This window comes from Haematobia irritans, chromosome 4 (assembly GCF_050003625.1).
Source record: "Haematobia irritans isolate KBUSLIRL chromosome 4, ASM5000362v1, whole genome shotgun sequence".
Lineage (NCBI taxonomy): Eukaryota > Metazoa > Arthropoda > Insecta > Diptera > Muscidae > Haematobia > Haematobia irritans.
The window spans coordinates 64683933-64693725 of record NC_134400.1 but is presented as its reverse complement, the minus strand read 5'-3'; the positions used below and the strand labels follow the sequence as shown (position 1 = coordinate 64693725).

Sequence of the window (9793 nt, the reverse complement as noted above, 5' to 3'; positions counted from 1 at the left end):
TTCGTGTATCCTATCTAATATTAGTTTACGCAAACTTCGCGGTATCACTATTTGATTGCCTTTCAAAACAACTCCCGATAAAACACTCAATTCATCCTTAAATTTGTAATAATGTTTAATCTCCGTCTCAACTTCTTTATTATTAGAAGGCCAGCCGTCTCTAATATATCCAGCTATCTTCGAAAGGGTTTGGTCCTTCCCAGTATGATCCCTTATTAGTTCCATGTCAGCAAATGGAAATTCTAAACACTCAGATACAAAGTTACAGTAAAGAGAAATTTCTTCATCTACCTCAGTGAGAGCAGTATCACTCAAAGGAGCTCTTGATAGAGTGTCGGCTATCTTCAAATCTCTTCCTGGTTTATATACCACTGATAAGTCATAGCACTGTAAGTGCATCATAAAACGCACCAACCTGGGAGGAATCTTGTGTAGGGACTTTTCGATAAAGCTTACCAACGGCTTATGATCCGTCTCTACGTGTACTCTCAACCCATATAAATACTGATGAAATTTCGAACACCCAAACACAATTGCAAGAAGCTCCATTTCTATTTGAGCATAATTCTTCTGAGTATCCGTCAACGACACTGAGGCATAAGCAATAGGGTTTCGTCCATGCATCTACAGATAAGCTCACCTCACTCTTAGGATTGAAATAAGTCAAAACAGGAGACATGGTAATCTCTTTCTTTAAACTCTAAAATTCCTTTTCATGTATTTCAGTCCAATGCCCCACAGCATCATGTCTTAATAGTTCTCTCAAGTTCCTAGTTTTAGAAGACAAGTTTTCTATGAAGCTACCCAAATAATTCACCATACCAAGAAATCTTTGCACATCTTTCACACTCTCCGGTTTCTTAATATCAACAATAGCTCTAACTTTTTCACCATCAGGTCTAACCCCAGTCTCATTAAAAATGTGTCCCAAGTATTTTACCTCTCTTTTAAACAGTTTGCACTTCTCCTGATTGAACTTCAAGCCTACCTCTTTTGCCCTCTTGAAAACTTTTTCCAAAATGTTTGCATGTTCCTCCACACTTGGAGAAAATACTAAAAAGTCATCAATGTAAATCAGAACACCTGGAATATCACCAAAGAGTCGAACCATTTCCGCATGAAAAATCTCTGGTGCCGCGTTAATGCCAAATGGCAAGCGTAGAAATCTGAATCGTCCAAATGGTGTATTAAATGTACAGATCCTAGAAGATTTGTCACTCAAAGGTATCATCCAAAATCCACTGTTCGCATCAAGCGAAGAAAAGTATTTGGAACCACTTAATTTTGCCTTACATTCCTCAATTGTAGGGAATTGGTTATGAGATCTCATTATTGCCTTGTTTAAGTTCCTCGGATCCAAACACAGCCTTAAACTACCAGTAGGCTTTGTAACTACCACAACGGAATTAACCCACTCTGTCGGTTCCTTAACTGGTACAATAACCTTCATATTCATCATCCTATCTAATTCCTTTTTTAAGCCTTCATGTAGTTTAAACGGAATTCTACGAGGTGGTTCTACAACTGGAACAACATCATCTCTCAACAATAAATTACATTCATTCTGCAAACAACCAAGACCCTTGAACACCTCCGAATACTTCTCAACTAAATTATTTATTTAAATGCAATTAACCTGCTTAATCGAGTTCATATTCACAGCTGATTCAATACCTAAAATATTCTTACATTGTAAATCTACAATAAAAATGTCAAAAGGTAGCTGTTGTTTTTGTACACAGTTCTTACGTCTACCTTTCCCAAGACTGGTAACCTTTCACCATTAAAAGTGCAAATTCTTACTCTAGGTTCTTTCAAATTGTCCAATAACTTCAAATCGCATCGACTGACAATATGTTCGCTTGGGCACCAGTATCAATTTGGCACACAATCAACTTGTTCTTAATGATTATCTCAACATTCCACTCTTTTGTAATTCCGTCTTTATTTATAAGTTTTCCAATGAAAAGGTCGTCGTCTCCTGAATAATCATGATATTCTTCATTATTCGCAGACATTTGAAAATAGAAAAAGAAATATGTTAAATATTTCTTTTTCTGACGGCACATCCTTGAAAAATGATTCATCTTACCACATTCACAACATTTAGCTCCATATGATGCGATATATATATATATATATATATATATATATATATATATATATATATATATATATATATATATATATATATATATATATATATATATATATATATATATATATATATATATATATATATATATATATATATATATATATATATATATATATATATCGCATCATATGGGGACATTTGCATTGTTAAGGGACAGTTTCCAAACTATCTACATACCCACCGCATTGTTTCGGGACAGTGATAGTTCGGGGTCATTTTTGAAAACTCTGTAATTCTATTACCCTTTTACAATTCCGATATGTATTTGTGGTTGTATGGACTCTTCTCCAAAATATCATTTGAATTCAATACAATAATTCAATTTTAATAATCCTTTCCGCATGCGAGCGTTGCCACTTTTCCTCAAATTCTAACGCCGTTTATACAGTACATGTTTATTATACAGTACCAGCATATCCCAATAAACACAGGATGAGCGTTTTTCAAATGCAACAACTTTTCAGTTTGAGGGTAAATATAATTTTCAACATAAATTCAACTTGACTTGAAATAGCTCATCTTCAATACATCTTCAAATTGTTTGCGAATTACTTCCAATTTGACAAAATGTTGACGAAATCTTTGAAAAGGTCTTGAAGATAATATGCGAAAACTTTGATAAAACACTACCCTAAAATGCAACGAAAAAACCATGTGGTTTTCAATACTTATTTGTGCAACGAAGTTCGTGGTCAATTGCAAGAAATAAAAAAAATGGAAAATTTTAGACAAATAACCAAATAGTTTATAAAAATAGGTAAGTGAAAATAAAAAATGAAATAAAACTTTAAGGAAGTCACTAAATGTATATCTCTTTGCAGAAAACTAAAATTATGGATTCTACGTTCTTGAAAACATTAAAAAGCTGACCAATGAAAAAATGGTGGACAATTAACTGGAACTGCTTCAAATAGTTTATAATAATTGGTACGTCAGTATGAAAAATTAAATCAACACTTTAAAGAAGTCCCTAAATTTAAATCTCTTTGCAGAAAACTAAAATCTTTGGATGCCACATTCTTGCAAACAATAAGAAGCTGACCAATGAAAAATGAGTGGCTTATCGACAAGAAAAAGGTTGCAGAAACATTACAAGTGCAACCAATTAAAATTGTCAAAAACAACAAATTGTTGAAATCAACAACTTCTGGATGAAAATGTGCACCACATCGTCAGTTTAATTCATATGCTATTATCAGTTTAAAATGGATATTTTGTGAATTCCATCTGCTGGAAATCAATTCTAACACGCGGTCCAGTACGTTCCTAATTTCAAATTGCCCGCATGTTAATAAAAGGAAGGAACCAAAAGGAAAGAAATCGAATTATCAATGGAAAAGTGTTTACTAATAATGTTTAAGATATGTAAAGTTTTGTTGTTTGTTTTTTTTTTTGTTTCTTTGTTCTTATTTGTTGATATGTTTAATAAGATTATTATTTATCAATTGGTATTGTAGTGTAGTGTATTATTATATATTTTATTTTGATGAAAATGAATAAATTGTACAAAATCCATAGAATTTTGGCTTTGACTTTCAATTTGAAGTGGGAATATCATTCATACAAATTTAGGTTGAAAAGTATTTGCAACGATGTTAATTTTGAATTTGACTCGCATCGAAAATTGTTTGACAAATTATTGAGTTGCGATGCATTTCAATTTGAGGATAACACTTGAGATATTATTGCTAATGTGTTGAATTTTACTGTTGAGGGTAATGTCTGTTTTTTGTTGAGAACGCGATTTTCTCAACAATTTCTCAACTTGAATTTACCTTAATGCTTTGAAAAAATGTTTGAAAAATTGTTGAAATTTAGCATTTTTCAAACGTTTGTGTTTATTGGGATTATACAGTACCCAAACATTATACTGTATCGAAACTACCATAAACATCGCAATATAATGTCATAAAAAAAGGAGTGTTACAAGATTCCGTTTTTGTAAAATATCAAACTAAAAATTTAATCAATTTCATTAATATTTACAATTTTATGAAACTAAATAGATACAAAGTCAAATGTGCAAATGCATCCTGTAATATATTATTATTCCATGCACTCTACAGCCGCATGAAAAATAGTCATTATTTTTTAATTTATTTAGGTCAATTTTTTATACACAATTGTCCAAAGGATTTCGATCGGATTAAGATCAGGTGATTGAAGAAGCCACTACATACCATTAGTATTGTAATACACAAACCACGTTGTACAAGCTTCTGATGTGAGTTTTGGGTCGTTATCCTCTCCAAAACTCCAACGTGACTACATTTCCCAACCTACGAGGATGGTTTTGAACATCTATTCATTAATTCGATTTAGTGGACCCATTAGCCGAAAATAATCACCAGACCGCGATGTGGGCTGTTTTCCTCCATTTTATCGTGCCAAAGTAAGCATATTTTTCGAAAAATTACCACATTTTTGAAAAAAATTAAAACAAAATACGCATATTGAGAATAAATAGTGTATTTTAAAGAGAAATTGTTAAGTAAAAATTTGTACAAAAAGCTTAGTTTACGAGATATCGATCGTTGAGAATTCAAATATTTTAAATTTTTTTCGAAAAATGAATGCATTTTTGATAAAAGTTAAGATACAACGTGCATATCGTGTATATAAAATTTATTGTAAAGAGAAAATGTTAAATAAAAAGTATGCCCAAAATGTTTTGTTTTCGAGATATCGATCGTTGAAAATTCAAATTTAAAACGAAACATGCATATTGGGAATAATTGGTGCATTCTAAAAAGAAAATATTAAGTTAAAATTTTGCTAAAAATGCTTAGTTTTCGAGATATCGATCTTCCAAAATTTAAATATTTTAGCACTTAAGAAAAATGGCATCATTTTTTCCAAAACTTTATGGTGCATTCTAAAGAGAAAATATTAAGTACAAATTTTGCTAAAAATGTTTAGTTTTCGAGATATCGATCGTTGAAAATTCAAATATTTTACCACTTTTTCGAAAAATGGTTGCATTTTTTCAAAACTTGAGACAAAAAATGCATATTGAGTATATATGATGCATTCTAAAGAAAAAATATTAAGTAAAAATTTTGTTAAAAATTTTCGAGATATCAATCGCTGAAAATTTTAATATTTTAGCACTTTCGAAGAATGGTTGCACTTTTTTACAAAACTTGAGACAAAACATGCATATTGGGTATAAATAGCACATTCTAAAGAGCAAATATTAAGTAAAAATTTTGCTAAAAATGCTTAGTTTTTGAGATATCGATCGTTGAAATTTCAAATATTTTACCACTTTTTCGAAAAATAGTTGCATTTTTTAAAAAAATTGAGACAAAACATGCATATAGGGTATAACTGGTGCATTCTAAAGAGAAAATATTAAGTAAAAATTTTGCTAAAAATGTTTAGTTTTCGGGATATCGATCGTTGAAAATTCAAATATTTTACCGCTTTTTCGAAAAATGGTTGCATTTTTTACAAAATTTAAGACAAACCATGCATATTGGCAATAATTGGTGCATTCTAAAGAGAAAATATTAAGTACAAATTTTGCTAAAAATGTTTAGTTTTCGAGATATCGATCGTTGAAAATTCAAATATTTTACCGCTTTTTCGAAAAATGGTTGCATTTTTTACAAAATTTAAGACAAAACATGCATATTGAGAAAAATTGGTGCATTCTAAAGAGAAAATATTAAGTAAAAATTTTGCTAACAATGCTTAGTTTTTGAGATATAGATCGTTGAAATTTCAAATATTTTACCTCTTTTTCGAAAAATGGTTGCATTTTTTACAAAATTTAAGACAAAACATTCATATTGGCAATAATTGGTGCATTCTAAACAGAAAATATTAAGTAAAAATTTTGCTAAAAATGCTTAGTTTTTGAGATATTGATCGTTGAAATTTCAAATAATTTACCACTTTTTCGAAAAATGGTTGCATTTTTTACAAAATTTGAGACAAAACATGCATATTGGGTATATTTGGTGCATTCTAAAGAGAAAAAATTAAGTAAAAATATTGCTAAAAATGCTTAGTTTTCGAGATATCTATCGTTGAAAATTCAAATATTTTAGCAATTTCGAAGAATGGTTGCAATTTGTTACAAAACTTGAGACAAAGCATACATATTGGGTATAAATGGTGTTTTTTTTAAGTGAAAATGTTAAGTAAAAATTTTGCTAAAAATGCTTAGTTTTCGAAATATCGATCGTTGAAAATTCAAATATTTTACCACTTTTTCGAAAAATGGTTGCATTTTTTTACAAAACTTAAGACAAAACATTCATATTGGGAATAACTGGTGCATTCTAAAGAGAAAATATTAAGTAAAAATTTTGCTAAAAATGCTTAATTCTCGAGATATCGATCGTTGAAAGTTTAAATATTTTAGCACTTAAGAAAAATGGCAGCATTTTTTCCAAAACTTGAAACAAAACTTGAGACAAAACATGCATATTGGGTATATATGGTACATTCTAAAGAAAAAATATTAAGTAAAAATGTTGGTAAAAATGCTTAGTTTTCGAGATATCGATCGTTGAAAATTCAAATATTTTACCACTTTTTCGAAAAATGGTTGCATTTTTTACAAAATTTAAGGCGAAACATGCATATTGGGAATAACTGGTACATTCTAAAGAGAAAATATTAAGTAAAAATTTTGCTAAAATGTTTAGATTTTGAGATATCGATCGTTGAAATTTCAAATATTTTACCACTTGAAAAATGGTTGCCTTTTTTACAAAATTTAAGACAAAACATGCATATTGGGAATAATTTGTGCATTCTACAGAGAAAATATTAAGTAAAAAATTTGCTAACAATTCTTAGTTTTTGAGATATCGATCGTTGAAATTTCAAATATTTCAAAACATGCATATTGAGAATAACTGGTGCATTCTAAAGAGAAAATATTAAGTAAAAATTTTGCTAAAAATGCTTAGTTTTTGAGATATCGATCGTTGAAATTTCAAATATTTTACCACTTTTTCGAAAAATGGTTGCATTTTTTTACAAAATTTAAGACAAAACATGCATATTGGGTATAACTGGTGCATTCTAAAGAGAAAATATTAAGTAAAAATTTTGTTAAATATGTTTACTTTTCGAGATATCGATCGCTGAAAATTTAAATATTTTAGAACTTTCGAGAATGGTTGCACTTTTTCACAAAACTTGATACAAAACATGCATATTGGGTATAACTGGTGCGTTCTAAAGAGAAAATATTAAGTAAAAATTTCGCAAAAAATGCTTAATTCTCGAGATATCGACTGTTGAAAATTCAAATATTTTACCACTTTTTCGAAAAATGGTTAAATTTTTTTGCAAAATTTAAGACAAACCATTCATATTGCGAATAACTGATGCATTCTAACGAGAAAATATTAAGCAAAAATTTTGACAAAAATGCTTTATTCTCGAGATATCGATTGTTGAAAATTCAAATATTTTACCACTTTTTCGAAAAATGGTTGCATTTTTTTAAAAATTTGAGACAAAACATGCATATTGGGTATAACTGGTGCATTCTAAAGAGAAAATATTAAGTAAAGTTTTTGCTAAAAATGTTTAGTTTTCGAGATATCGATCGTTGAAATTTCAAATATTTTACCACTTTTTCGAAAATTTTGCTAACAATACTTAGTTTTTGAGGTATCGATCGTTGAAATTTCAAATATTTTACCACTTTTTCGAAAAATGGTTGCATTTTTGTACAAAATTTAAGACAAAACATGTATATTGGGAATAACTGGTGCATTCTAAAGAGAAAATATTAAGTAAAAATTTTGCTTATTTTGCTTAGTTTTCGAGATATCGATCGTTGAAAATTCAAATATTTTACCACTTTTTCGAAAAATGGTTGCATTTTTTACAAAATTTAAGACGAAGCATGCATATTGGGATTAACTGTTGCATTCTAAAGAGAAAATATTAAGTAAAAATTTTTCTAAAAATGCTTAGTTTTCGAGATATCTATCGTTGAAAATTCAAATATTTTACCGTTGTTTCGAAAAATGGCTTCATTTTTTACAAAGTTTTAGACTAAACATGCATATTGGGTATATATTGTGCATTCTAAAGAGAAAATATTAAATAAACATTTTGCTACAAATGCTCAGTTTTCGAGATATCGGTCGTTGAAAATTCAAATATTTTACCACTTTTTCGAAAAATGTTTGCATTTGTTACAAAATTTAAGACGAAATATGCATATAGAGAATAACTGTTGCATTCTAAACAGATAATATTAAGTAAAAATTTTGCTAAAAATGTTTAGTTTTCGAGATAGCGATCGTTGAAAATTTAAATATTTTAGCACTTTCGAAAAATGGCTGCATTTTTTAAAAAATTTTAAACTAAACATGCATATTAGGAATAAATGGTGTATTTTAAAGAGAAAATGTTAAGTACGCATTTTGCCCAAAATGCTTAGTTTACGAGATATCGATCGTTGAAAATTCAAATATTTTAATACTTTTTCGAAAAATGGTTGCATTTTTTCAAAATTTAAGACGAAACATGCATATTGGGGATGACTGCCCAGCAAAAAAGGCGTCGCCAAAAAAGTAATGAAAATGTTCTTTTTGGATCCAGAAGCAGAAGCGATGAATTTAACATGGGCTTGTCATAGGACGGAAGTCCTCCCTTTCAACAGCCGTTTCACTGAATTTGCATCACTCTTTAGGTGTGATCCGAATTCAATGTTTTGGATGTAAATAAAAAAATTCTGTGAAATTTTGTCAAATAAATAATTTTTATAATTTTTTTTATAATTTTTAATGAACGCTTGTCGGAAATGTTTGACTTCAAATATTTTCAAAAATTCACAAGTTTTCCAGATTGGATTTAGCATTTTTTCGACAAAATTTAAATGATTTGTACCATTTTATGAATTCTTACTCTGTTTTTAACCTATTTGAAACAAAAAAAGTTAAAATTACCCATTAAAAATATGAAAAACCCAAGTTATAAAAAACTGAATTAAAATAACTTCCTGGGTTGTTAAAATAAAGAACATCATTGGGAGTGCATCTTCTGGAAGTGCTTTTAAAGTTGTGTCTTTGGAAGAACTTCCAAATTTTTTTGCTGGGTGATGTATTCTCAAGAGAAAATATTAAGTAAAAATTTTGCCGAAAATGCTTAGTTTTCGAAATATCGATCGATGAAAATAAAAAAAAATTTTACCACTTTTTCGAAAAGTGGTTGCATTTTTTACAAAATTTAAGACGAAACATGCGTATTGGGAACAACTGTTGCATACGAAAAAACTATTAACTAAAAATTTTGCTAAAAATGCTTGGTTTTCGAGATATCGATCGTTGAAAATTCAAATATTTTACCGTTGTTTCGAAAAATGGCTATATTTTTTACAAAATTTTAAACTAAACATGCTTATTAGGAATAAATGGTGTATTTGAAAGAGAAAATGTTAAGTACGCATTGTGCTCAAAATGCTTAGTTTTCGAGATATCGATTGTTGAAAATTCAAATATTTTACCGCTTTTTCGAAAAATGGTTGCTTTTGTTACACAATTTAGGATAAAACATGCATATTAAGAATAAATGGTGTATTCTTAACAGAAAATATAAAGTACAAATTTTGCTAAAACTGCTTAGTTTTCGAGATATCGATCGTTGAAAATTCAAATA

General features: G+C 29.0%; 1 long non-coding RNA gene across 1 annotated transcript; it reads left to right on the top strand.

Annotated features, from left to right (window-relative positions):
* The first annotated feature begins 2775 nt into the window (after nucleotides 1-2775).
* Nucleotides 2776-3341, top strand: LOC142232770 (uncharacterized). The gene is made up of 3 exons (XR_012721204.1): nucleotides 2776-2915; nucleotides 2980-3085; nucleotides 3151-3341. It is a non-coding gene; the product is annotated as an uncharacterized LOC142232770 (long non-coding RNA).
* Nucleotides 3342-9793: the final 6452 nt, after the last annotated feature.